The sequence below is a fragment of the Mustela erminea genome, chromosome 7 (genome assembly GCF_009829155.1).
Source record: "Mustela erminea isolate mMusErm1 chromosome 7, mMusErm1.Pri, whole genome shotgun sequence".
Lineage (NCBI taxonomy): Eukaryota > Metazoa > Chordata > Mammalia > Carnivora > Mustelidae > Mustela > Mustela erminea.
Genome location: NC_045620.1, coordinates 83509228 through 83536820, shown reverse-complemented (window position 1 = coordinate 83536820; position 27593 = coordinate 83509228). Strand labels below are relative to the sequence as shown.

The 27593-nt window shown below is 43.9% G+C and overlaps 1 pseudogene; it reads right to left on the bottom strand.

The window, feature by feature from the left end:
- LOC116595652 overlaps positions 1 to 27593 on the bottom strand; it is a 170581-nt pseudogene that overhangs the window by 20173 nt on the left and 122815 nt on the right.

The window sequence follows — 27593 nt, the reverse complement described above, 5'->3', positions numbered from 1 at the left end:
AATTGAGCTCCACATTGGGCTCTCTGCTCAGCAGGGAGTCTGCTTCTTCCTCTCCCACTGCCTGCTGCTCCTCCTACTTGTGCTCTCTTTATCTCTCTCTGTCAAATAAATAAATAAAATCTTAAAAAAATATCAAAACTAGCTAAGCATTTTGGTCCTCATTTGCAATCAGTGGGAATATTTCTGTCATCTGAGCTTCTGAAATGAAGCCTATGAATGTTCATCAAATAGATTTTGGTTCCCAGACTCTGAAACTCTCTGCCAAGACAGAATCACAGATCCATCTGAGTAATATTTATTTCGATCCCATAAAGGGAGAAAAGAATTTCCTAAGCCACTGGGACAAGCTGCTAGTTAGCTATTACCTCTAGAATCAGGACCACCATGGGCATGAAGGTAGGGATGAAATGTCTTCTTGGAGCACAGAATATAAGTCTCTTTAATTTAGAGAAACAAGTGGCCTTGTCTTGGGACACCAAACACAGAAGAAGCAGAAAGGCCAAAGAACATAAAATAGTCATAAAATGCTTTAAGGATGGCAGAAAAAGCCAGAAGCTCCCAGGGAACCCCATGCAAGCCATGCTCGAGGACTCGCACACCATAGGAAACTTTTTGGCAAGCTTGATTATTCATAACAAAAAGCACTTCCATTAATAATCTTCCTGGTACCTCTTATAAAAATAGAATTGTAGTGGTGTGAGGAATTCTTTTGGGGCCAACTTATTAGTCAGGTCCATGCATACATGCTTTAGGGGAGAGCCAACTGATGACTCTGGGCCCCAAAACATCTTTCTAGGACTTCCAAATCTGGACTTATAAAGACAGTGAGTAGAAACACTACATTTATATCGCTCCTGAGAATTTGCAGAGTTTCATGTACATTATCCAACTATGCCTGGGGATAGGCAAAAACGTTCCTCTTTTGGACTCCTAGGAGCAGGTGAAGTTCGGGCACCATGATTGTTAAGGCCTCAAAAGGCATCTACTCTGTTTGGAAATTAGCAGTGTGTGTCTTGTTCTGGCTTCTCATCTCACGAGGCCCTAGACATCTGGAGCCGACAGATCAGATCACTACTAGTTAGCATCAAGGTGTTGTTAAAGGCCTGAGTCAGAAATTAATCACACTAACTATTCTCTGGTTCACCCTGTGGTTATCCCCATGGTCAATAATGAAACTGGATATGACAGGTCCTGATTTTACATTTCATGTGGAGGACGAGGAAGCATGTGTGAAATCTACCAGGAATTATTTTCCAAAAATAAAATCTTTCAAAAATTATGTGGAAAAGTGAATCTTGATTCAGGGTAATAAAATCACTACAGAATCTGGGGTCTTTTGCTGTTTAGACTCTAGACAATCTTTGGAACTTACTGGGTATTTATCCTTACAAGCTAAAGGTATTAGGGAAGAGGTCTGTAGTAGTGTGTGTGTGTGTGTGTGTGTGTGTGTGTGTGTCTGGAAGGAGATGGGAGAGTAAGAAGCTAAGAAAAGAGCTGGTATCTGCTGCTCCCTTCCCCCACTGTATGGGGAGAGGGAGTGGCTAAGAGGAAGGGAACAGTGTAGGGTGTGAGAAGTAAGAAGGTTGGGAGAAGTAAGCTAGGCCCATCCAGCTCTGCCTTAGCTTCACTTGGAGAAATTTTTAAAAACTCAGATTTCTAAACCAACTCTAATGAATCACAGTCTCTGAGGGTTGGGCCCAGAAACCTACATTTCAGAAAACCAGGTAATTTTGATGTACTGGTGGGCTTGCAAATCACTGGAATAGCAAATAATAGAGTGTGAGCAGCACTGTAAAGAGCACTGGACTAGAATCAGGGTCGTGTGTTTAAGTTCCACCACCAGCTTGCTCTGTGACCTTGTAAAAGTTGCTTTGCCTCTCTGGGTCTGTTTCCTCACCTGTAAAATGGGTGGTGGACCAAGGAAGTGTCAACATTCCATCCACATTAGAGCTCAGAGACTGTCTATGACACTAATGTCTGGAGCTCAGGGATTCTGTGAAGATCTCTATGCAGGCGCAGGGACAAAATGCAACAGGAAAGAGAGGAAGAGGGGTGAGAGACAAGTGGTGGGAGTCTCAGGCAGGTGGCCTTTTCATCAGGGTTGATCCCGGTTTTGTGACACATATAATTTGAAGGGTCTTCCTTAAGGAAAAGAATACAAAAGAAAAAAAAAAAGAAAAGAAAAAGAAAAAGAAAATGAATACAAAATTACCATACAAAATTAAGTGTAGAGGGCACCTGGCTGGCTCAGTCAGTGGAACATGTGACTCTTCATCTTAGGGTTGTAGGTTCAAGCCCTGGCTTAGGTGTGGAGATTACCTAAAAATAAAATCTTTCAAAAATTATGTGGAAAAGTGAATCTTGATTCAGGGTAATAAAATCACTGCAAATTATATATTTTATGAAAAATGCCATAAATATAGAATCCAGAGAACTAATATAACACTTTTATTAATTTGTTGTTTGACACACCTTTATAATTTTTTTTTCTTTTGGTCTGCATACGCTCTTTCTTTTCATGTGACAATAATTTTGTATTATCACTTTCTCTGGAGAGAATAGGAAGACAATTCAGACTTAACTCTAATATATTTGAAATTTGTTTTTCTAAGCTACTGATAGTTTTGTAAAGTTTCTTTCAGCTTCACAACTCACTGGTAATATTGTGGGCTTTTTTTGGGATTGCATTTAAGTCTGGGAAAACCTTAACTGTTTCTTTCATTTCAGAACTTTAAGAATTGTAAGAATCTGGGGGCACCTGGGTGGCTTAGTAAGTTACGCATCTGACTCTTGGTTTCAGCTCAGGTCATGATCTCAGGGTCATGGAATCGAGCCCCAAGTCTGGCTCTGTGCTCAGTGTGGAGATACTTTCCTCTCCTCTGTATGTGGGCTCATGTGTACATGTCTGCTATGTGTGGCTGTGTGTGGGCTCTCTCTCTCTCAAATAAATAAATAAGTAAAATCTTTTAAAAAATCATTAAAAAATAACTGGAAGAATTTTTCCATATACTACCTTATACATTTTAATCCTTGTTTTTTTCCCTCTATTACCTGATGAGTTCTGGTGCTGGGTGTCACAGGTCACACTGATGGCACAGCTTACCCCTGACCTTCACATTAGGACTCTGGCTGACCTGGCAGAGTGGATGGCAAGCCATCATTGAACTGCACATGGAAATGACATGCAAACATTCCCTTAAACCCACACCAAATGTACCCCCCAACTTAATTCTTCTTAGCCAGATCCCCAGAATGCCTATGACCACTCCAGAGCTGCCCAACCTTGGGGGATGCATGATAGAGGAGGAGGGAGAGTAGTTTTAAACTATTCTGTTAGAACTATGTTATGTCTAACTATACTTAGAACTATATTTATGTGTGCATATCATATAATATATATTACAGATGAACCCTGTGACTTGTACATTTTATATAAACATATGCACACATATAAACACATTATGCAATATATATCCATGATACATAAATGGTATATATATATATATATCATATATTATAATATATTGCATATGTGACTACATTGTATATTATGTCCTGTCCAATATACTATATATATGTGTACACACACACACACACACACACACACACGCACTGCCAATTTTATAAAAATTCATGGTCCTATGAACCAATTGCTAGCACCTCTCAAGAGCCAAGGAGAAGCCCAAGCAGAGAGAGTACCTGGGTCTAAAGTTTCATTGGCTTTATAATAGATCCACCTCTGCTCTGATGCTAGGACAGAGACCAGGGTTGATTGTGAGAATCACAGGGCTGAGATTCCTCCCCGAGGGTTCTGAGTATTTTGAAAGGCTCAGGCACATACCTCTAGGGTGACGTGCTGTGACCATGGCAGTGGTCAGGGTGGAGGGTTCATCTGTTGTCCTTCCCTTGCCTCTCAACCCCCACCTGGGAGTCAGGAAGGTCAGAGTCACAGTTGTCCAAGCATCTTGGCTGCTATTCTCCAGTTAGTTATCCTCACTGACTCTGCTCTATATAAAGATAAGGGTTAATTTCCAAGAGAAGCAGGGAGGAAAATTCTAGGATGAATAAGTACCTAGAAGAAGGGCTGAGAAACAGTAGCACTTCCTTGACACCCACTTGGAGAACACAGGCAGAGCTAGATTATCAGCAGAAAATTCAGCAATAAAGCTGACTATGGGGGCACCTGGGTGGCTCAGTGGGTTAAAGCCTCTGCTTTCAGCTCAGGTCATGATCCCAGGGTGCTGGGATCGAGCCCCGCATCGGGCTCTCTGCTCAGCAGGGAGTCTGCTTTCCTTCCTCTCTCTCTGCCTGCCTCTCTGCCTACTTGTGATCTCTGTCTGTCAAATAAATTAAAAAAAAAAAAAAAAAGAGAGAAAAAAAGCTGACTATGTCCTGTTAGGAGCAGAGCAGAAGGACAGTCCAGCAAAGAAGGGAAAGGAAACTCTGCTTGAAATTGGGGGGTGTGGTGGGATTGGGCAATGAGCGTGCCTGTCTAGGTGATTAACTTCAAGAGGCAGGAGGTAACCAAAAACTTCCAGAATCCCCAAATATGTGAGGTATATTTCACCCAGTGGAATATGGACACAAAGACAGTAGAGAACAATAAACTCTTCTTGTGATGTAGTTATTGCACAGTTGGCCAAGTTTGCTCACACTAGCTAAGGGACACTCTGGAGTACCAAGCTTCCAGAGGGAGATAATCACAAGTGAGCCTCATCCAGAGGACATCTGCATCAGAGGTATTCTGCATCATAAGGGCTTATCAAACCCTCATCATAAAATTATACCATGAGTCTACTTAAAAATTCTTAGTTCTGCCCAGAATTTTGCAAGTGTCCATTTTGTAACTAGGGAGGGAGCATGTGAGTCAGGGAGTGCATATCGGTCAAGGGAGGGCTGAGGAAATGTCTTAGAACCCAAATTCTATGAGCCTCCACTCTCTTTGCTGGAGATTCAACTGGATGTAAGACTGGTGAAGAGAGGGGCACCTAGGTGGCTCAGTGGGTTAAGCCTCGCCTTCTGCTCAGGTCATGATCCCAGGGTCCTGGGATTGAGCCCCGCTCGGGCTTTCTGTTCAGCGGGGAGCCTGCTTCCTCCTCTCTCTCTCTGCCTCTCTGCTGACTTGTAATCTCTGTCAAATAAATAAATAAAAATCTTAAAAAAAAAAAAAAAGACTGGTGAAGAGAAAGACAAAGGACCCTCCTTCAGAATTCCCTTTCTCCCTTGGTTTTCTTATGATTTTCTAAAATTTTCAAATCAAAGAATACAATATATATGTAGAGTGTCTACAGTGCATTAATCTTAGGTGTACAACTCAATGAATTTTTGCATATGTATACAAAGGTGTAAGTAGATCAATATATGGGACATTTTCAGCATTCCAGAAAGTAACCCTTGCTTCTTCTTAGTTAATAATCCCTCCTTTACTTTAGAGGTAACCATTATTCTGAATTCTATTCACCACTGATTTTTTTTTTTTTTTTTGGTTCATGAACTTGGAATCATTCAGTATATTTTTTGCTAGTTGTCTATTGTGGTATAACAAATTACAGTAAACTGGGATGCCTGGGTGGCTCGGTTGGTTAAGTGTCTGCCTTCAGCTCAGGTCATGATCCCAGGACCCGGCTTCTCCCTCTGACTGCTGCTCCCCATGCTTGTGTTCTCTCTCTTTCTCTGACAAATAAATGAATAAAATCTTAAAAAAAAAAAAAAAAGAATTACAATAAACTTAGTGGTTTAAAATAACACACATTTATCATCTCACGATATCTGTGGGTCAAGAGTCAGGACACAGCTTAGGTGCATCATCTGTTCAAGATCTTACAAGGCTGCAGTCAAGGTGTTGGCTGGGCTGTGTTCTCATCTGGTTGTCCTTGGGAAAGTTGCACTTGGGAAAGCTCTGTTTGCAAGTTCATTCAGTTTGTTGGCAGAACTCACTTCCTTGTGGTTGTATGACTATTGGCTAAGGGCCACTCTCAGCTTTTATTTTTTTTTTTTTAAAGATTTTATTCATTTATTTCTTTATTTGAGAGAGAGAGAGAGAGTGCACAAGTGGATTCAGGAGCAGAGAATGAGAGGGAGAGAGAATCTGAAGCAGACTCTGGGTTGAGATCAGAGCCTGATACAGGGCTGCATCTCACAACTGTGAGATCATGACCTGAGTGAAAACCAAGATTCAGACGCTCCACTGACTGAGCCACCCAGGCACCCTACTCTCAGCTTTTAGAGAACAACTGTAGTTCCTTGCCACATGGCCCTCTCATGGGCTCTCTTACAATGGACAAATTACTTCATGAGGGTAAGGAAGAATATCTCTCTCTAGTTTACAAAGACAGAGTCTTATATAAAGTAACAAATCTATTGAAAAAAAAGTAAAAAATCATGAGAGTGATGTCTCATTACTATGACATATACCATAACCTGATCAAGGAAGAAACACCCCATCCCCTTTGTCATGCTCTATTTGTTGGTAATAAGTCACAGTCTCCACCTGCAGCCAAAAGAAGGAGCTTATATAAAGATGTGACTTCCTGGGGGTCACTGTAGAGTATATCTGCCACATTTTTTTTGTGTCTGACTTCTTAGGTTCAACCTGATATCTTTGAGATTTGTCTGTGTTGATGAGTGTATTCACTGTTCATTTTTTTTCATTTTGTGTAGCATTCCTTTACATAAATAGACCACAATTTATTTACCCATTCTACTAATGATGGATACTTGAGATGTTTCTACTTTTTGGTTATTATGAATAACTCTGTTTTAAACATTCTCTTACATGTTTCTAGATGAACATATGCATTTATTTCTCTGGAGCATGCTTGGGTTTTTTTCCTGTAACTTACTTTATTCAACACTTATTTACATTCAGCCCTTCTTGCTGTAATTTTAAAAGTCATGACTTGGGGCCCCTGGGTGGCTCAGTGGGTTGGGCCTCTGACTTTGGCTCCAGTCATGATCTCAGGGTTCTGATTACTTGTGATCTCTCTCTGTCAAATAAACAAATAAAATCTTAAAAAAAAAGTCATGACTTGGGACTGAACTGGAGGATAAAAGAGTTTGACTTTCATTGTGACAATTACGTTCACCTCCTCCCCCCCTTGTCAAAGGTAGTGGTGATTGGATCCCAATTTTATTAATGCTTTCCTGATGATTCCTTTCCCTTCTAGCTTTTCTTTCACCCATCTTAAACTTGAGAGACTGCCTTGCAGCTGCCAACCTGGTTTCAGTGGGATACAGGTTTCCAGTTTTCAGGAACACTATTTTCTATGCTTTCCCTGGTGCGTAGTTTCAGCATGCTCCTGCCTGAGAGTCCTGGACAGCAGAAGACCTCCACAGCAGCAGGTGGAGCTCTCCAGAGGACAGGGGCCCAAATCTGTAACCTTGGGAGGACTGTAGGAGGGCTCCTTCCCTCCCTCCTTCAGGGAGGGAAGGAGCCTTTCCCCTTACCATGCAAAAGAAATGGGAAGATTCAGTCACATATGAAGGGAAAGGCCAGGTGATGAATACAACTTAGAAATACACAGAAAGAAAAACACTCCAGGTTTTCCTTATGGCTTAAGATTTCTTCTCCCCACTGGCCAGGAAGTGACTAGGTCTCACAAAGACTTCTTAAATACAAGTAAGCCCCATTTTCAAGATATCCAGAGCTAAAGATCAAGCAGTGAGTGATCTGAATTCAAAATGATTTGTGGAGGTATTCTACACGGCAGCTAAGTGTCTGCTGATGGCATGACAACACATGACTGCACAATCAACTGGCTAGAAATTTTGAGTTCCGTTCTATTAATGTTGCTTCATCTCTCACACTCACTTCAAATAATAGTGCCATCTCATAATCACATGGTTAATTTATCTCTTGTTCTTTGCCTCCATGACTGTGCTCCAAAGTCCGGCCTCATAGCTTCCCGGATCTGTAATCATGGCTACCACTCAGTAACATTCCCTGCGTGTGGAGAACTATGTTAGACACTTCATTGTGTCATGCGTTTCATCGAATTTTATTTATTATGTCATTTAATTTCAGAACGCTCTTGAGAGGTAGGTACTTTTCTCTCCAATCCACCTCTAAAGGAGAGGGAGGATCAGGGAGTATCTTAGACCTTGCCAGGCCATGTAGCTTATAATAGCAGAGGCAAGATTTGAACCATTTGGAAATGTCAATGCCAAAGGCTGTGCAACTCTAATGGGGCACTCTAATGGCCAGCTGGCCATGCCCTAGGCAATTAAAGGGGCGTGCTCTCCTCCACTGATGAGATGATTTAATGGTGGAGAACTGGAAGCAGATTCAACAGGAAATTGCTCCTGCTCTTCCACTATTGCCAGAAAGGCAGGTTCGAGAACAACCATTCTACAATAGTCATTTTGGCAAAAGTCTTTGAAATTTAATAAATGTGTATCCAACACTATTTTATACAACTCAAGTCATTCAGTTCTTATGGGTCCATCTTCCACATAATTTACTCTGGCATGATCATTCATTTAGTTTGTGTTTACAGAGCCCCTGTAATACGCAGGCACTCTTCCAGGTGCTAGAGAGAAAGCCATGGAAAGGAGACAAAGTCCCTGTCCTCATGAAGCTCATCTCCTAGTAGAGGAAATAAAACACAGTCAATAAATAGATAACCCGACAAAGGGATAGCAGTCATGTGTGAGCGCCGTGGAGGACGTGCTGTGGTAGAGGAGAACACGGAGGAGGGACATTTCACCTGAGACAGGAAGACTACAGAGGGGACAGCCACGCTACACAAGTGGGAAGGAGCTTTCAAGCAAGTGCATCAGCTGTCCAAGTCTCTGAGCTGGATAAATCCTTGGCTTGCTCGGGGAGTGGAGAGAAGTTGGGTGGGAAAGCAGTGCGGTGGCTGAGGCAGGGAGGGACACGAGAAGAGACTGACGTGGTAGACTGGAGCCAGATCATGCAGGGCAAGGAGTTTAGGTCTTGTTCCAGTGCAATAGAAAGGCACTGAAGAGTTGGAGACAGAGGAGGAAAATGATAAGATGCATGTTTTAAAAAATTCCCTAGGGATTCTGTGCAGAGAGAGAATTAGAGAGGGCCAAAGATGTAAGTGGGGAGAGCAGTCATAAGACGTCGGCATCTGCCTTTATTCTTGTAGTGGTCATGGGCTGAATTCTGTTCCCCTAAAACTCCTGTGTTGAAGTCCTAGTGCCCAGGACCTCTGGATGGGGCTGTATTTGGAGACAGGATAAATTCAGCTTAAATGAAGTCATGAGGGTGAGCCCTGACCCAATAGGACTGGTCTCCTTATAAGAAGAGATTAGGACACAGACACGCATACAGAAAAAGATGATGTGAAGACACAGGGAGATGATGGAATCAAAGCATCCAGGAGAGAGGCCTCTGAAGAAACCAGCCCTCCTGATGTGTTGATCTCAGACTTGCAGCCTCCAGAACTGCAAGAAAATAAATTTCTTTTTTAAATAAGATTTTATTTATTTATTTGACAGAGAGAGTGAGCACAAGTAGGGGGAGCATCAGACAGATGGAGCGGGGAGCCTGATGCAAGACTCGATCCCAGAACCCTGGGATCATGACCTGAGCTGAAGGCAGATGGTTAAGCAACTGAGGTGCCCAGGTGCCCCCAGAATAAATTTCTATAAAGCACTCTGTCCGTGGCACTTTGTTACAAGCAGCCCTAGCGAACTCACCCACACAGTGAGAGATGACGGGTCTTGGACTTGGCGGGGATGAAGAGATGTAGGTGGACTTGCCATACGCATCCGAGGAAGAACTGACAGGTGCATTAAACGTGAAGAGTGAGGAGGAGGGAGGAATTACGGGTAATCCCAAAATCTCTGACTTACTGAGTGGATTTTGTAAGTCACCTCAAAATACTCTTTAATAATATGTGATATGTATATGGCTTCCAGTTCCCCACCACTTCTCTCCTCCTCTTGCATGGTTGTTGGGCACTGCACTTCTGGGGTACTTTGGAGGAAGGGGAGCGAGGGCTGCCTTAGACTCTCAACTCAGCCAGGCTGGTTTGAGCTCAGCAGCCTCAGGACTGCCACCAGCACCACAGAGCCAACTATTGATGGATAGCTTGGCCAAGAGAGATGCCAACAGCTTCTGCCCAGATGCAGAGATCTGCTCCCAGGAAGGAGGTGGAAGGGGCTGCAGGGGTGGGCATCATTTCTGCATGGCCCTCGAGTCATCAGATCCAAGGTGCTGGCAGCCTTTCACTGGATCCCATTTCCCCACGTCAGGGCCAGTGCCTCCAGCCTCCTTCCATGCCATGCGTCACCCCAGCGGTGGGGAAGGAGGAGGCCTCTTTGTCACCTTCCTACCCCTCCCTCCTGTTCACTTCCGAATCCACCTCTCTATAGCCTTGCCTATTAATTTTCAAAAGCATCTTTTGGAAGAAAAGGGAAAAAAAAAAAACCCAATTGAGTATTAACTATGTTTTTCTCTTTACGTTTTTCTTTTTAAAAAAGATTTTACCTATTTATTAGAGAGAGAGAAGGAACAGGGAGGGGTGACAGAAGCAGACTCCCTACTGAGCAGGGAGCCCGACATGGGGCTCGATCCCTGGACTCTGGGATCATGACCTGAGCTGAAGGCAGGTGCTTAACCGACGGAGCCACCCAGGCACCCCTTTTTCTTTATATTTCTAATAAGAAAACTGGAATTCTCCTGGGTAATGTTCAAGTTTCTGACTGGCTAGGGGAGAGAGAAGAGAAGAAGAAAAGCATAGCAACTGATGTATCCAGGTTTATATGGGAGAAATAAAACACATATGTATTTAAAGTGGGTACATATTTAGAATATTTAGGTATTTTCATTGATTTTACTTTATAGATATCTATTTGTGTTTACAAACATGTATGTGTGTAATATATAAATATATGTATGGACGTATGTATGTGAGTGTATGTATGTGAGTGTACCTCTCAGATCTGATTGGGTCATGCCTGGCTTTAAAAACCTTCCACAGTCCCCTTTTGCTTCCTATAAGATAAGGTCCAAACACTCCTTGGCACGGCTTCCATAACCTCTGGCCTCTCCACCCTCTGTCCCCAGGTCCCCTCCAATAGGCCACCTCCCCGCCCCCATACTCAGGCTCTGGCCCTGGGAACGTGCATTTGCCTTGCAGTGAACCTTGCTCTTTCCTGTCTCTCAGCCTTTGCACTCTGACCGTAATACTCCCTTACTCTTTCCCCATCAGGTGCCTGCCTTGGAAACTTCTATTCATTCATCTCCAATGAGCTCACTGTCCCTTCTGAGCTGAGGCCTTTGAGATCTCTGTGCCAAGCACAAAATACTCCACACCAAGTGAGATCTCGAGGTGACCCCATGGTAAAGGCATGCCCTCACTTCGGTCCCCAGAGCTCTCGGCTCAGTGACCCCTCTGAGAGAACATTTCTCAGGTGTGTGCTGTGCCTTCCTCTCCTGTTACAACCCTCAGGGCAGGACCTGCCTTACCCCCCAAAGCACATTTTCTGTATCCTGCACAGAGCCCAGCACATGGTTGCCACCCAGTGTGTGTTTGCCGAATGAATGAAAGAGTATTTATAGGTCACAATTCATGTGACAGTTAAACAGGAAGCTGTGACAGTTAAACAGAGAAACTGAAAGCAAAATGGTGGAGGCATTGCTCAAGAAACATAATCAGAAACAGTGATAACGCCGCCCCACGCAGATGACTAGTTCACTGAGGAAAACAGAATTTGATTTGGAGAGCCGTGGACATGACCACAGCTCTCGAGGAAGGCAGTGGTGGCATCTTTTTGGGTTCTCCCCCTCTGTCATCATGGGTGACCTGTGGGTATAATAATGTCCCAGCTCCTGCGACAACCAGAATAGCAGCACCAGGCCAGGAGACCAAGGCCCCTCCCCCAACCTGGATGGGTGGTGAGGGAGACCCTCTGACTGCCAGCTGCTCCCCAGACATGGGCGGTGACATCGATGGCTGCTGGTTCCAGCCCCTCCCCAAAGCTTCAGATGGCCCACCTCCTTCCACACATATGTTGGGGAAAATCCAAAGCCACGTTTCCAATTTCCTACTCCCATTAGCTGTTATACTCTGGCTGGGTTTCTGGCCTTCCCGGTGGCCAGATCTGGGCTTCAGGCCTGGTGAGCCTTGCATGCATCTGTAAGTTTGCAACAGGGTCAGGGGATATCATCGTTCCCTGGCACTCAGCAGCCTCCTAATGACTGTTTTTATTGTCATATTTCCAATGACTTCCTATTCCTTCCTTTGTATTAATTTCCCAACATTCGTCAGTAGGTAAGATCCACAGGGGGCACAGTGCTGTGAACAGTGGTTGGTATACACTAGATAAGTCGCTGAATAGCAAATGAATGAATGAATACAAGTATGAATGAACACCTTCTGCTCAAAGAATAGTGTATTCAGACTTAATGAATGAAAGCTGTAGACACTCCTTCGGTTGTTTTTTTAGCTGGATATCTCCCTGTAATCTGTGATGGTTTAAATCTGGCCCTCATTGAAGGACTGGCTAGATGAGTTTGTCTAATTCTTCTGGCCTCAGAATTCCTGGTCGTAGGGGCAGGGAGAATGTAACGGGAGGGGCTGAGGGAAGTGGTGGCTGGAAGGCTTTTGGGAGCCTCGTCGCCCAGCGAAATTTCCTCTGGCAGCTTCCCCACACTGGCCGGGAGCCTGTGCCTGCCTGCCCCACAGAAGGAGGTTGGCTTCAGTTACACTGTGGCCTCCAAAGTCAAGAATGGTGAACGGAGGGCGCCTGCTCCATGGGGCCTGGGGGTGGGGGGGCCCGGGGGTGGAAGGGCAAGGAGCCCGGGCTCCGTGTGGCATCCGGTTTTAAACAACTCTCCTTAGAAATTGAAGAGAACCTCTCCGGAAAATGGGAGGGCTCTGGCAGGACTCCCAGGGCCGGGGAACAGCAAGTTCCTGCCAACTTGCGACGGAAGTAGGAGATTTGTGAGAAGGGAGGGGGGACGAGGGCATTGAAGGAGCCAACACAAGCCAGCAGCGTTTTTCCTGGTAAAAACCCTGCTCTGAAGTAAACATGTTTCTGAAAATCAGGAGAGTTTTTATTCTTCCAGGCTGTTGTGCGCATGGCTGGCCTACTTCCTGGGAGCACAGTTATTCCCAGGTGTGTGTGTCTGTGTTTAAAGAAAGAATATTATAAGCTATTAATGGCCCCTGCCTGGGAATGCACTGGGATAACAGAATGCAAAATCAGCTTTACCTCTTCAGGTTTCTGAGACAGGAACAGGCTTTCTCGGCTCTTCCTTCCAGGACAGGGCTGGGAAACTTACTTTTTCTCTGGGGTGAAGTTTCTTTCCAGCTCAGTTTAGCCAGAGGGCCAATAATGGCCACCTCAGGGCTTTCTTTTTAGGCCAGAGAGGTTAAAGAATCTTGATGTGCAGAAAATTTGCCCTCGCTATTTCAGCAAGTTGAACTCTGGGAAGGAAGGCTGGTGGGGTGGGGGTGGGGGTGGGGGAGAGACCAAGGGGTCTTAATGAGGAGAGTGGGGGGAATAGTAACCATTTTCAATTGCAAAAAGATCAATTGCATGGTTGCCAAAAGACCCAAAGTGGATGAACAAACCACCAGTCTGCAATAACCCACTCTCCTTTCCAGAACCTCAACCCACAGCTGTCCTCAGTGAATCTGGGGCAGCTCACAATCGCTTTGATTTCAAATCTGGTTCACCTGGAAAACTGGTTGGGTAGGGGGAGACAGAGGGAATTAATAGGTTTTTAAAAATTAATTAATTAATTAATTATTTTTTAACTAGACTCCACACACAGTGTGGAGCCCAACAGGGGGCTTGAACTTAAGACCCTGAGATCAAGACCTGAACTGAGATCAAGAGTGGATGCTTAACTGACTGAGTCAGCCAGGTGCCCCTGAAATGGGTGCTTTTCAAACCCACTGCCTCCACCAGGCTTTCCAAGATGGTAGATCATCTGGGCTGCTATAGGGACTCCCATGCCTTGCTCATTGTGTGTGTGTGTGGGGGGGGTGAGTTGTTACAACCACTTGGGGAGACTCTTGTTACATGATATAGGAAAGTTCAAGATGTACAAAAGCTACAGCCCAGCAATTCCATTTCTGGTTACATGTCCTAGAGCAGCAGTTCTCAAGACTGTTGGTCTTGGGACTCCTTTACACTCTGAAATGTTATTGAGGACACCAAGTAATTGAAATAATTTTGCGTAGGTGAGTTATATTACACTTGACTCATATTTACCATGCTAGAAATTAAAACTAAGAATTAAAAAAAAATCAATTCATGTAAGCATAACAGTAACAGAGCTATAACATAACAACATAAATTATGTATTTGTGAAAAATAACTACATTTTCCAGTGGGATGAGTAGAACTGCTCAATAGTCTTGCAAATCTGATTTGTTAGAGGACAGGATTGTCAGGGCTTCCACATCAGTGTGTTGAGATATCTCTTGGCTTGTAGCTGCTGGAAAATGCCACTATTAGGTGAGAATGAGGGTAAAAAAGGCAAATAACATCTTATTATTATGAAACTAGTTTTGACTTTGTAGATGTCCCTGAGAGGGTCTCAGGGGCTTCCAGAAGTCTCCAGACCACACTTTGAGAACTGCTGCTTCGGAGAAAATTTCCTATATCTGTCCCAGCAGATGTGTACGAGCATATTCAGAGTGGCATTATTTATAACAGCGAAGAAACCCGACTTAACCATTTATAAATAGTAGAATGGCTAAATTGTGATATATTCATAGTATTGATGAATCTCACAAATCCTACTTTAAAAAAACAAAAAAAAGATTTTATATTAAAAGAATCAAAACCATATAAAATATGTCACTTAGGGGTGTATATCTACGGTAAAACCTTAAGGAATGGCAAGGATGGTGGTGGTCTCTGTAATACCATGTTGAGGAATAGACCTGAAGTTTCAGAAACACTTTCTTCAGTTATAATGGGCTAGTTACGCTGCAGGAACAAGTGCTGAAATCTTCATAGCTTAAGGACAGAAAAGGTTCATTATGGGCCGCCCATGTCTCCAGTAAAACTGGTGGGGGTGGGGGAGCATGACAAGTCCTCTTCAAGGCCATCTCAAAGCGGCACTTGTTGCTTCTGCTTCCATTCTATTGCCTGGAGCAAATCACACGGCCGGATGTAACTTCAAGTATAATCTGATCATGGACCCAGGAAGGAAAGTGAGATGTTAGGGTCATTTGGTGTTGTTCCACTTCTAAAGGTGGGTGGAGGGCTAATGATTACATACTACATATATTTATAGATAGATTTATGTTTATTATTATATACTGTATATGTATATATCTTATATATGTGTATCATTTTTAAGTATAAAATATTGGGAGAAAGAAAGGAGAGAAAGAAAGAATAGGCCCATAATTGTGCTGAACAAATTCATGTATTTGGATTAAAAAAAACCTGGGGGCTGAGAGAGGGGAAGGCGAGAGCGGGCGGAGAAGCATTTGCAATGCCTGGAGCAGCGGTCTCTAAACTGGGGTGGGCTATGCCCAGGGAACACAAAGACATTCTAACGGTTTGTGGTGCAGATGATATTAGAGATACTCATTTCTAGATGCTCACATTCAAGTGTCCCCTTTTACTAAAGCTGGTCTCCCTGTGAATGCTCCCGTGTTTGGGTCGCTCTCCCCCTTCCCTCTTGCAGAAGTTGTCCTTTTCCCATGTTTGGCAGAAGTAGGATGTGGTCTATGTTGTTCAATCTGAGCATTTGTAAAAATCTTCGACTCCCATCAGACACAATTCAAAGTACCGGTTAAGGCTGAGTAAGTGAACCACACTAATGACTGGACTACAAATCCTTTGGCAAATCAGACATTATCCTCTTACTCTAACAAAGGTGAAGGAGAAACTAGTGAACATTTAATGCTATCAGATGATACATCGCTAACAGTAGTCTTGTCATTATGTGTGATCTGGGCACACTACTCAGAAAGAGTTCACACAATCAAATAATGCCACTATAAAAATACACCTCCATTCTGAGCATTTGACTGGCATATATATATATATATATATATATATATTTTTTTTTTTTTTTTTTTTTTTTTTAAGATTTTATTTATTTATTTGACAGAGAGAAATCACAAGTAGATGGAGAGGCAGGCAGAGAGAGAGGGAAGCAGGCTCCCTGCTGAGCAGAGAGCCCAATGCGGGCCTTGATCCCAGGACCCTGAGATCATGACCTGAGCCGAAGGCAGCGGCTTAACCCACTGAGCCACCCAGGCGCCCGGCATCTATATTTTTAAAAGTGAAAATTACAGATGAGAATTGATGTGGAAACTATTCTCAGAGAAAGTTCTATTCGTCCACGGATAGATGAAAAAAAGTACTAACCATCACGTTAAGAAAGGTTTCCCTTCCTTCCTTCTTTCCTTCCTTCCTTCCTTCCTTCCTTCCTTTCTTTCTTTCTTTCTTTTTAAAATATTTTATTTATTTATTTGACACAGAGAGAGAGAGCCAGAGCAGGAACACAAACAGGGGTAGTGGGAGAGGAGAAACAGGCTTCCCGCAGAACAGGGAGCCCGATACGGGGCTTGATTCCAGGACCCTGGGACCATGACCAGAGTCTCGAAGGCAGACGCTTAACAACTCTGCCACCCAGGCACCCCCCAAAAAGGCGTTTCTAATAAAATTTTACCTTTTTAATAATAGTACCTTACCCAAATGTTCAATAAACAGGTGATACATTTATGTTGTTTTTACAAATTGTGTGTTGCTACTAATTGTGTTGCTAACTAATTCTGGGAGACAATTTTTTCATACTGTAAATCATCATTGTTCCATAGAACTTTCTGCAATGATGGAAATGTCCTCTATCTGCTCTGTCCAGTGCGGTTCCATGAGTCAGACATGGCTACTGAGCACCTGAAGTGTGGCTAGTGGGAAGGAAGATCTGAATTTTGGGTATGCCTGGGTGACTCAGTTTGTTGAGAGTCTGCCTTCATCTCAGGTCATGATCCCAGGGTCCTGGGATTGAGTCCCACATTGGGCTCCTTGCTCAGCGGGGAGCCTGCTTCTGCCTCTCACACTCCCCTTGCTTGTGCTCTCTCTCTCTCTCTCTGACAAATAAATAAATACAATCTTAAAAAAGAACTGGGGGCGCCTGGGTGGCTCAGTCAGTTAAGTGTCTGTCTTCTGCTCAGGTCATGATCCCAGGGTCCTGGGATTGAGTCCCATGGCTGGCTCTCTGCTCAATGGGGAGTCTGCTTCTCCCTCTGCTGCTTCTCCTGCTTGTGCGCTCTCTCTCTCAAATAAATAAATAAATTCTTAAAAAAAGAAAAAACTGAATTTAGAATTTTATTTAATTAAAAAATGTAAATAGGGGCACCTGGGTGGCTCAGTGGGTTAAGCCTCTGCCTTCAGCTCGGGTCATGATCTCAGGGTGCTGGGATCGAGCCCCGAGTCGGGCTTTCTGCTCAGCAGGGAGCCTGCTTCCCCCCTCTCACTCTGCCTGCCCTTCTGCCTACTTGTGATCTCTGTCTGTCAAATAAATAAATAAAATCTTTAAAAAAAAAATGTAAATAGCCACAATGTGGCTAGTGCCTATGGTATTAGACAGCGTGGCTGTAGAACTTCATGACCACAGAAAAAGAAAGAAATTAAATTTGCATTTGTATACATTTTTAAGAGAAATATGATAAGGTGATTAATAAAAGTTTCTAATCATAAATGTATATTATATCATATGAAGTTCTATAGGGGAAGAGAAATGGGAATCGATATTCAAGGAGGAAATGAAATCATGTAAAATTTCTAACAAAGAGCTCATTCATAATATTTTAAAAAGGATAAGGGATAGTATCAATTGCTATCACATTTAAATTCTACTTAGATACATTTAAATGAGTGACAATAGTTATTTCAAAATGTTTAAACTGTTAAATGTTAAAATGTTTCACATTTACAGTGGAATTTAATCTTTTGCCCTATTTCAACTTAAGATGAAAATTTTCGGAGACCAACATGCAAATGTTTAAGGGAGTGCATAAGACTTCAAAATTCCTTTGAAGGATGTGCAAACAAAATGCTTGTAGACTCCTGAACTAGATGGGACTCATTGTTCCTTTCAACAATTTGGATTTTGTAGATATGATCTGAGGGGTCACTCTAGTGAGTGGGTGCTGTAAATATCATGGGGATACATCCCCAAATGTACAAGTTCACTTGGAAACAAGTGTTCTAACAAAACCCAAATCCAAATACACAAGCCAAAAATACACACTTCTTCCCATCTCTCCCTCTCTCTCTCTCTCTCTCTCTCTCACACACACACACACACACACACACACACACCCAAGAGACACTCCCCCCCCCCTTACACTAGTGTGGGGAGTTCATGAACTACTCTTTGGAGAAAAATGAGCTCAGTTAGCGATGTGGGGTGGTCGGAGACCTCTCCAGAGGTGAGGGAGGCCTCAGAGAAGATCATTAATGATCAAAGATGTTGTTTGAAGTGGTTTGCATCACTACAACACTCCTCCGCCTAAGCAGCCCTTGACCGACACAAAGGTCTTGCATGGCTGTTCGGTTTTGGTGGAAATCAAGGCCAGGGCCCGAGTCGCAGGTGCAGAGCACACAGATGGCAGAGTGACTCAAGCTGAAAGAATCCAGCAGAAGCACAACCTAGTAGCCAGGGTGAGCCCGAGAACGTGAGTCCACTCTCACCCTCCCACCGAAGAATAGGCAGATATCTGGAGGCATTAGGCTTCCCATGGAAGTGGGCCTGAGGCTGGGGTTCAGGTGTGATGAACCCAGCCCTGTGACCCTCATTCCAGCCTGGCCTCTCTGTGGCGCTGCTCAACCCCAGGTATCAGGGATGGCTCAGCCCGTTCTTAGCAGCAGCAAGAGAGCAGGAGGGACAGGAGAGATGACAGGCAGGTCTCTGAATGACCTCAAGTCACCAAAGCCACCAACCTACCATGGTGCTGAAGGGACTGGCAAACTATTCTCAAGAGGCAGGGATTGCCTCCCACAACAGGGAGCAGTGACAGCCAGAGGGGGTGCACCATTCTGGAAGTGGGTGGGGAGGACAGTGTTAGTCATGTTGTGGGAAATGGGATTCCGGATTGGCAGTCCTGAGTCACCCTCTGATTGGCAAGGGCCAGGCCTCCCTTTCCGCAGGGCCAGCCCAGGTCTGGCAGGCGGGAGGGGCCCGTGCTCAGCATCACGCTGGGACCAGTTCCCGGGAAACAGCAAAAGACCCAGGTGGCCTTGACACCACTTCAAAGGCTGGTTTCCAAAGCTTATCCGCAGGATTTTGCACAAGGCCCAGGCTGAGACTGTATAAGAATTTTGAAAATGCAGGGAAGCTAACACAGCTTTCTTTAGACAGGGCTCAGGCTGTAGGCAGGGTACTTACACACCTCTTTGGCCTCAGTGAAAGCAAATGCCAACAGTAGCCCAGAGCTGGAGGAAACACAAACACTACATTGTGAGAAGACGGGGGGTAATAACTCCAAGAGACTCCAAGAGACAAGAGATGTAAAGAAGAGGCCACCTCGGCACTTATCTGTGCTTTGTGTCTTGTGCTATGTGTCATCTCGGAATGCCTCAGGCTCTGGTGGCCCATCAGCGTAGTGATGCCTGGGGCAAGGGATGTAAGAGCCAACGGCAATGTTGATGGCTGCTGCGGGAGAATTCTGGAGATCTTAATCTGGAATAAGGGAGAGGGAGACATTCATGCATTTAACAGACATTGAATCCCTGAAAAAAAAATCTCTAAAAACCAATCATTCTCAACTTTTATTTTAATGCAATTCACATGACCTTTCCCTGCATGACTCAGCCCCATGGACAGTGCAGGATTTTGAGACAACTGTCAGATTTGTGTGCAATTCCTAGCTCCCTGGTCCTAATTCCGTCTCTGCCTCTCCAGCCTGGGAGCACAGGGAGAATGCATGTAAGAGTATTTTCATTAGACGGTAACACCGAATTGCTCAAATTCATTAAAGCAGTCAATTCTTTGCAAAATTGATAATAAGCTGAAGTTGTATCTCTTTTATCGGCTCCCCAGTCTGGTTCCAGCTTCATCCCCTCCCCCGGCCCCCCTGCATTGTCAGTCTGACCATCTCTCTTTCCCAGCATCACTGTCCTGTGATAAGCCCAAGATAACAAGGGTCCTGGAATGATGATTTGAAACCCCAGGGTCACTTGTGATCTTTTGGGCCACTAGAGTCACCTGGGATGCATGACTTCAGGCTGGGGGTCCCCTCAGTCATGCCAGGGTTCCTAGATGGCCACCAAAACCAGCGGGGCCAGAGCCTGGACAACCAGCTAGTATGGCTGGTACTTGCTGCCAGTTTATAAGGTCATGGCCTTGTTCAAGCTCCAGAGTCCTGGTTGCTGCACCCCCAAGGCTGGGACTCCTCTGGTTGCTGATCTTGGAGTCTGTGGCACAGCCAGCAGCCCTAGCCCATGTCCCACTTTTGAGTACAAAGAGGACCATCCCTGGCCCCTTCGATGCTATACTCAGTGAAGGCTGCTGCCTATCTGGAACCACGAGCAGCCATGTCCTACTGAGCAGGTCAAACCAGGCCTACGTCTAGGCAACCTAGACCCGGGCCTAGTCCTCCCTGCGCAGGCCGGCGTAAGGCCAGATTCCCATGTCTGCCTCGGCTGACCCAGAGCCACTGCTCCTTTCTCCCCCTGCTTTCCTATATCCTGAGCCCATACCCAGCTCCTCTCAGTGAATGAGTGAAGTGCCTTTCAAGGAGGCAAACTTTAATAGGTTTCCTTAGTAACAAAGTCCTTGGAATCCCTTGGAAGCCAAGGAAGGGGTTGTGACTCTGTTTGTGAGAACTGTGAACGTGAAAGTGAGCCCTCAGCACAAATGTCTTCTCAGCCCCAAACCGAGCTCTGAAAACCAAGAGCCCCAACCAAGCTCTGAAGCTTTCTGCCATCTTGTTTTGGGAAACTGTGACATCATGTGTTAGAATTTTCTTCCTTTGGGGGCTTCTGGATGGCTCAGTCAGTTAAGCGTCTGCCTTCAGTTCTGGTCATGATCTCAGCATCCTGGGATTGAGCCCCACGTCTAGCTTTCTGCTCAGCAGGAAGTCGGCTTCTTTCTCTCTCCCTCTCCATCTGTGCTTTCCCTCTCTCTCTCTCAAATAAAAAATAAAATCTTAAAAAAAAAAAAAAGGAATTTCCTTCCTTTTGAAGGACAAATGCTATTCCATCATAACTATATACCACACTTTATCTATCAATTCTTTCATTAAGGGACACTTTGGTTGTTCTTACCTTTTGTTCTTCACACCCTCTTCTTAACCATCTCGACCTACAAGTGACCCATGTCATTTCTAACAGCATTCCATAAGGGAACCCATTGCAGAGTTCCACCTACGTATGAGCGTGATCAGGACACGTAATCCCTGGCTGGGCAGCCACTTCCCAGAAGGAAGGCAGTCTTTGGAAGGGGAGGCACAATTTGTTGGTGTCCCTGCCACTCCTTCACCTTTGTACTTCCTGTAACAACTATTTGCCATGGCTCAGGGAGAAAAATGGTCCCCCTCCCCCCCCGCCAGTTTTGACTCCTAACAGGACAGAGGTTTTGAGGTCTAAACGCTCTTTCAGTAGCTAATGATCACTACTCTTTGTGTCACCTTTTGCAGTTTTCCTTGTTCTTTGGATGTGGTGTAGTGGTTCGAGTTCTGATTCTGCCTCCATTGCTTTCTCCCTGGGTGAAGTTTAAAAAAACCCTCAGCACTACAATAAATTCAGTAAGTAGTGATTATTAGTCTTCATAACAACACAAGGTATGCATTCTCTCCCCATCTGTATAGGTGAGGATCATGAGCCCAGGGGAGATTAAGTAACTTATTCAAAATTACCCAGGTCAGAAATGATGACCCCATTTCCCTGTCTACCTTCCTTTCTGGGGAGCCATCATCATAAGTTTAAAAAACAACCTTGATGTCCTACAAAGGGTACTTTGGTCCCCCAAAACAAAACTCTGTTCCCCTGCACACCCTCCTTGCACTATAGCTGGTGGACATTGTCCTCCAGGACCCAAGCTGAGCCCCTCTAGAGAATTTAGTGAGGGAAGGACGAGAGGTCTTGTCACTCAGGAGCCTTTCCTGTGCTCCTGACCCCAAGGAGCTTCCCAGGACATGTGCAGCACACAAAAATATGTCTTCCCTTGCTGCTGCTGTGGCCACTTTCCAACAACATTCACAGAGCCCTTCCTATGTTCTCAGAAGTGTAAGTAAGAATGAGAAATGACCCCTCTCCTCCAAAGAGTGCATCATCCAACTAGGGAGACAGGTGAATACTTTCATACCATGTGACAACGATGTGACGTACAGAGTACTATGGGGAATTCAGATAGGAGTAATTCATTTTACTTGGTATGTTGTGGCAATCTACAGCAAGGAGGTGACATCTGAGCAGGATGTACATGGCAAAGAAAGGAATGGGGGATGGCTCTTTCAGATAGAAGGGACAACAAAGTCTCCATGTGTCAAAGAGCATAGTGTGTTTAAGGATAAAGGCAGGTAGAGTGAGGGCAAAGCATGGGCAGAGACAGGCAAAGAGAGGCTGGAGGAGGCTGGGTGGGGCCAGGGGTAAAGGGCTGTGATTGAGCAAATCACAAGGGTAAAGTGTTGAGGCAAGGAGATTATTAACTGGGGGCTGATACAATCACAGCTATCTTAGACAAAGCTTCCTCTGGCTGGGGTAAACAATGAAAGACAGGACTGATAATCCATTTCATTCCAACCCCACTCATTTCCAGAGCTTTGCCTGCCCGGAGCTCAGGGATGTGGAGAGGAGCTGATTTCTGACTATTGAAATTCCTTCTTTCCTGCTTATCCTCCAGTCCCTTTGATTTGATGGCATATGCCAGCAGAGGTGTGGAAAAGATCAAAATGGCATTAAGATTGATCCCTGAGTTTGGCATAGCTGAACTCAAACATATCATTCAAAATGGACTGCTGTATCTCTAGAAGCTATATGGGGTATCATCCACTTGTGATACATGTTCCTACGAAATACTGACCAGGGTTTTGTAAATTGGATCATTTAAAAAGTTGTGGGGGAGGGGGGTTATTGTTTAGAAGGGATATGTGGCGAATCCATTTTTTAAGGAAATAATTCTCTTGTATGGTAAATTGCTTCCTGATCTAAATCTCCAGTATACAGGTGTACTGAGATACACAGTATAAGGTCGACATCAGAATATAGGGCTTAACTCCCTCAAACTGGCAAACCAGCCAGGAATGAAAACATTTTATGGATCAGTTTATCCAATAACTATTTGCCAAGAAGCCAGCTGTGCCAACCCTGAGGGCATAGTGATGAGGGGACATTTTCTGCCTCCAAGGCCCACAATGGTCTAAAGGCAAAGACAGGTAGGCATACAGGTCACTATGGTATGGCATTCTGGGCGCCATGCATTATGTAAACTGATTAATTCTAATGTCTTCATGTTGAATATCTAATCAAAATACTGAGTTATCTGGTTTTCCCTTCTGCAAACTAGCAGTTATACATGGGGATCCATGTCTAACATCATGGAAATTGCACAATACCATTATGAACTAATCATAAATGACACTGTCAGTTTAATACAGAAATCTATTCAGAAAAAATTCAGATTCTCTCATCAACATATGTCACTATACTGGCAAAAACATGAATTAATCATTTCATTTTCTTCTCCAATTTTGTTCTAGTCTTTGAGTCAACTTTGTCCAACAATGCTAAGGATTCCTTAATTTCCTGACCCACCCCCACCCAGGTCTGAGGCTGTGGTGGTGTTCACTGTTGAGGCAGGTGAAATACTCTAAAGTCAAGGCAAAGCTCATGACTGGGTTTCGTAAGAAACCATGAGTCTAAGTTGCTATCAACATATCTTAGCAGAGCAAGTTTTTCTGGGATTCAGAATTTGTTTCGAAGGAGTAAATATGAGTAAGTTAAGAAATGACATTGGGATGCCTAAAAGATAAAAGGATCTTTGGATAAAGTTATTGGAAAGTGGGTTTGGGACCAAAGCAAGGAAGAATTTGTCATAGTTGGAGTCATCCAAGACTGGGGGAGGCAGTGGACTTCTGTTGCCAATAGAGGCCAAGCAGAGGTATGATGAGAGTCAAGGGTTCCCAAACTGGGTGGGAGATTGGATCAGATGAACTCTGTACCCCTTTGTGCTGAACTTAAGTCCTTGTTCTGCTCTCAGCTGATTGAACAGCCCTGGGCCAAGAACACCACCTCTCCGGGGCTCCATTTTATCATTGCTAAGTTCAAAAGAGGGAGCAATTTTCAGAGCCCTGATGGGAACCCCAGACCTATAGCCCTGGACCTCAAAGGGAAATGAGCAGTGTTGGGAGTTGGACCTCCAGATCCATCAACTCCATCTGATGACTCAGAAGTTCTTTCAATCCCCAACATCGGAGACCGGCAAGGCTGGTTTGTCTTGTTTTAATTATTATTTAGATGACTATTTGGCTCATTTCTGAGCAAGGCTTGAATCAAGTCAGACCTGTTAATTGAATCAAGGTTATATAATCACATTTGGGCATTTAAATGCAAACCAATTATTTCGGAGCCCAAGCATCTTATACACAAGGAGGGAGTTCTAGTACGTGGAGGGAATGTATGCTAATGCACAAAGCCTCATCCTTAAAGTGGAAGGTGGAGCATTCTTGGGCACTCCTGTTTCGATGAGGTTGTTGTAATAGTTACTGCTCTGGGCACATTCTGGGAAGATGCTGGAAACATCTCAAACAAGTATGACATTGGTGTCACTCCAGTATGTTGAACTCATTACATTTGGAGTATGTCTCCTTGTAGCATTTGGCTTGGCTTATAAATATATTTTCAGAATCTGTAGGAAGCATTTGCAAGGAGGCCTCTCTTGGCCTTTCTGGTTATCAGCATTCTCTCCTTCTCTCCTTTGACAAAGATATGCCTGATTAATTAGGCATTTAGATTTTTCACTTGGGTTTCTTTCTAGTTTCAGCCCCGATGCCCCCAAATCTTGCTCTTCTCAAATACTGGCCCCCCTTCCACAAAGGGAGAGGAAAGCAGGGAGGGAGCTGTGGAAAAGTCACTGATAAGTTTCACAAAACTAGCAACATAAAACAGTGCATCAAGGAAGAAGGTACCAGACTTGAGTTTGAAGAGTTTGTCCCTAAACTTTCTAAGGTTCATGTAGGCTAAACAGACCTAGGGGAGCCTCTAGCTCATAGGCACCTTGTAATACTGTCCTCCTCACTTGGAGGGTGAGGGACGAGATGCCCAGTCTCTGTCCTTTGTTATAAAATGACTTGGCAGGCTTTGTCAAGATCATTCAGCCTTGAAACATAACCAGATGCCATTGTTGGAGATGACACACTCCTAGATGAAGCACTTTCTGCTCTCACACTTTGTCTTTGTCTCTGACATAAAATTGTCAGGCACATCTGAGGGCAGATATTCCAGAGAGGGTTTCATCTTTGCCATGGTGTCCTGGCTGGGAAACCCTTACAGACTTGGAGTTACAGAAGTCAAGGAGGAACTAGTCACTGGAGGTGGGGTCCTTGGGACAGTTTCATTGCAAACACATGGCTGAAATGTGTTACATGAGGGCAGGTATACCAGTGTGCCCTGTATATAGCTTCTGGCTAGATGACACTGTCTTCAGCAAAGCCAAAGGAAACAGCAAGTTGATTTTTTAAAATAGGGTTCATTAGACTCACAGAGGACTAACCCTAAGCCTGACTTTGGATTACCTAACTTTTCTTGCCAGGAATTGTATTAAATGATTCTATCTGGAACTGAAGGTCTTGATAGACCACGGTGTGGATTCTCAGTCTTTTGAGAGTCAACTTTCAAAAGTGCATTTTTATTCTGGGTCAACCCTTCACCCCCTTCTGGGGCACCAGTGACACAGATAAGCCCATGACATCTGGCAGGGTTGGCAGGAGTATTAAGTTGAGCCGGGAATGTAGGTGTTAGCATATCAAAGTAGATCTGAGAAGACATTCCAAACCAACTCTTCCACACTGGGAACTCAACCCCTAAGCAACGATCACAATAAGGGCAACTGTCCCATGTCACAGAGGGAAGTATAGGGTAAAGGCCATGACTGCTATGTGCCAGCACTCGGATAAGAGGGAAACTCAGCTCAGTTCCACTCATTCACTTGATGGACTTCCACAAATGCTACTCTAAAGCATGTGAAGGGGAAAATAGAATACCATCCATGTCTTGAGCTCTGGGGTGGTAACTATAAGGCCCCAAGATGTGTCTGGAGCTGAATGGTGGCCTACCAGTGCTTGCCTGAAAGATAATGGTGTCAAGCCTAAACTCATTTGCATCACTCACCCATCAGGGGACTCTAACTAGGAGCTATTTTCAGATGACATAGATCCCCAGGAGGCACTTGCCTCCTGCCTGTGACACTTGTAAGAGTGACTCTTGCCACATGACTATAGTGACAAATGAAGCTTTTCTCTGATGATGCCATTAATAATTCTAAACATCCCAGAAGGGAGAGACTGTGACTGGGAATAGACTTCCCAGTGTATCCCTCCTATTACATTCCCAGGCCTGTGGGCAGAAAAAAAATCTATGAATGTTGAGTATACTAAAAAGAAAAAGAAAATTGTTTTTCAAGTTATGGAATCTGGCTACTTTAAAGTATGTGGTGCTGTTAGTGTCTAAAATAGGAGATGGTCAGACCCAGAGTTCAAAATGTCTAAGTAGTTATTTGGCAGCAGATGTTTCAAGGTAGCTTAAAGGAGAATATTGGGGCCATGAGTCTATAGTCTGTAGTCTGTAGTCACTTTCCCAAGAGCAATGCTCTTGGGTCTTGGGTTTCATAAAAGATAATCTCAATTCCTCCTTTTAAGGGAATTTTAGTCTAGTTGTTTTTTCTGCCTCAGGCACTGTCCTCTGTCTCATTATTTCCTGATTCTACCCATCCTTCAAGATGCAGCTCAAATGTCACCTCCTTTCATAGGTCTTCCATGATAGACCCCAGTTGGAATTTACCATTCTCTTCTCTAACTCCCATGTAACTTTATCTACACCTCTCTCATGTCCACTTTCCAACTTCTGTAAGATAAATTACACACTTGTTTTATCTCAAAAGTTTCAAAATATTGAATTCTTACAGAATATGTTCTTTGACTACAGTGGAATTAAATTAAAAATTAATAAACTACCTAGATAATCCTAAATATTTGAAAATTAAATAATGCACTTCTAACCATGGATCAAAGAAGAAATTTTAAGAGAAATTAGAAAATATTCAAATTGAATGATAATCCAATACTATATTTCAAAATTTGTAGGGTGCAGGTAAAGAAGTGCTTAGAGTGAAGTTAATAGCACTAACCTGATCGTGTTGGAAAAGAAGGAAGTTTACTTATTTTGTTTATTTATTTCTTAAGTAGACTCTGTGCCCATGCCCAGCTTGAACTTAAACACCCCTGAGACCAAGAGTCATGTGCTCTACTGACTGAGCCATCCAGGCACCCCAAGAAGGAAGTTTTAAAATTAATTATCCAAATTTCCATTTTAAAAAGGAGAAAAAAACAAGGTAAGGAAATTAAACCCAAAGGAAGTAATAACTACAATAATAGTTAAAATAATAACCAAAAGCAGAAATCAATACATTGAAAAACAAACTGTAG